The following is a 2,312-nucleotide window of genomic DNA, read 5'->3' on the forward strand; positions in this document are numbered from 1 at the left end:
CGGTGCCCGCCCCAGCTGCGCTGGGCACCCTGTGCCAGGGCCTGCCCACCCTGCCAGGGAATAATTCCTGCCCAATGTCCCATCCAGCCCTGCCCTCTGGCACTGGGAAGCCATTCCCTGTGTCCTGTCCCTCCAGCCCTTGTCCCCAGTCCCTCTCCAGCTCTCCTGGAGCCCCTTTAGGCCCTGCAAGGGGCTCTGAGCTCTCCCCAGAGTGGGAAAACATCGTCACCTTCAGTGAGAGCAGCCTTATCTCCCATTTTATTGTCGCTTCTGTAACCAGAGGCCTCAGCCGGGAAATAGGAGCCCGTGGTGCTGGACACTGTCCAGACAGACCAGAAATACAACGTCTGCCCCCCAAAAAGCCGGGGCTTTGAGTTAAAACAAGGCACAACAGATGGACAGACAAACAGGTGGAGCTGAGAGCGGGAGGGCAGGAGCTGGAGCCTGGCAGTGTCTCCAGGGAGATCCTTATCTCCCCCACCTGAAAAGCTGGGAGGAGGAGCCGGTCGGGTTTCCACACTCTCTGGATGTTTGCCATAATGCCCATCACTGCCCATTCCCAGCGGCAAGGAGTGTTCTCCTGGCAGAAAAACCTGCCACGGATGCACCCAGACTGGCCCAGAAAGGGATGGGGACAGGAGGGACCTTGCTCTGGGACCTGTTCCCTCTCACTGAGGCTGGGTGATTGTAGGGACCAGGCAGGAGAAAGTCTTTCATCTTTAGCTGGGCCCCGGCCCATGGTGGTCATGGGCCAGCAGAATCAGTGGTGGTGGATCCAAGCCACAATTCTGTGGGATGACCCCAGCACCAGTTCCCACCGAGTGTCCGCTGCAGGCCACTGGCAAGGGAGAGAAAAGGGGATTTGCCCTTCCCACCTCCCAGCCACTTCAGCAGCGGAGGGAGAGAACCCCAGAGGGGCTCCGGAGTCTTTCTGACAGTTTTTACATTAGAAATTCAAGTCCTGCCTCATCCGGGAAACAATCTGGTAACTCAAGAAGGAGTGAAATTACAGCGTTGGAGAGGGAGCCAGCACGGGCAGCCGGTCGTGCCACAGCGTGTGGCTTTTCCTCACATCCCTGAAACCCGCATGGCTTTGGACAAAAGGATGTGTGGGTGACATCCCTGTCATCTCTCAATGCTCATCTGCACAGGAGGAGCCCCAATTCCCCCCCCTGGAGCCCAGTGAGGCCACCAACACCACCAAGGAGCAGCTGCTGAGCACTGAATTAGAGACCACTGAGAAAATGAGAGAGAGGAACCAGTCAGGTTCCTTGATCCTACAGAAAGAATGGGAATAGACAAAAGAAAAACAAAAATAATCCTTTAAACTGTGGTGGCTCTTCCACTGGGGAGAATTTCTCCATGGAAAGGGTGCTCAGGCCTTGGCAGGGGCTGCCCAGGGAGGTTTGGAGTGCCCATCCCTGGAGGTGTCCCAGGAAGGGCTGGAGGTGGCACTCAGAGCTCTGGGCTGGGGACAAGGTGGGGATTGGACCTGATGACCTTGGAGATCTTTCCTAACCTCCGTGATCTGAGATTGCTCAAGTTCCTCCCAGTTCCATGTGTGGTGCCAGGACCAGGTGGGTGCTCCTGATCCTTCTGGTGGTGGTGGTGTCCAGCCAAGCCAAGCCAGTGGCTCTGGCCACCCTTTGGCTCCAGCTGCTCACCAGTGATGGGGGGAGCTGGGCAGCAGCAACAGGGGCTTTCACATAGCAGATCCTGGCTGTTTTGGGGCAAAATCCCCAGCCCCCACCCCATCTTGGCTTGCAGAGTCAGCTGGGTCCTCGCACGGCCTGGGGACCTGCCGTGGCCTCAGGAGTTGGTGTTTCCCAGCTGCCTGGGGTCTAAGGGGAGGCTCTGGGGTCAGCGGGACACTCTGGTGGGTGCCACACCTTGGGTCCGGTCTGAGCTTGCCAGGGAGGGCCCAGGGGTGCACAGCCCCAGCCAGAAGGCTCAGGGGTCATGGAATCATGGAATCACTGAGGCTGGAAAAGCCCTCAGAGCCCATCGAGCCCAATCATCTGCCAAGGCCACCACTGACCCTTGTCCCCCCAGTGCCACATCCACACAGCTCTTAAATCCCTCCAGGGATGGGGAATCCACCCCTGCCCTGGGCAGCTGTGCCAAGGCTGGACAGCCCTATCCAGGAAGGGATTGTTCCCAGTATCCACCCTGAGCCTGCCCTGGCCCAGCCTGAGGCCGTTCCCTCTCCTCCTGTCCCTGTTCCCTGCGAGCAGAGTCCGACCCCCCCGGCTGCCCCCTCCTGTCAGGGACTTGTGCCGAGCCCCAAGGGCCCCCCAGCCCTTTCCCCGTCC

General features: G+C 59.3%; 1 non-coding gene across 1 annotated transcript in view; it reads left to right on the forward strand.

The window, feature by feature from the left end:
- The window catches only part of LOC103623592, a 15,184-nt gene that overhangs the window by 11,511 nt on the left and 1,361 nt on the right, over window positions 1-2,312 (forward strand). The window lies entirely within an intron of this gene.

Source organism: Corvus brachyrhynchos, unplaced genomic scaffold (genome assembly GCF_000691975.1).
Source record: "Corvus brachyrhynchos isolate BGI_N302 unplaced genomic scaffold, ASM69197v1 scaffold211, whole genome shotgun sequence".
In the NCBI taxonomy this organism is placed as follows: domain Eukaryota; kingdom Metazoa; phylum Chordata; class Aves; order Passeriformes; family Corvidae; genus Corvus; species Corvus brachyrhynchos.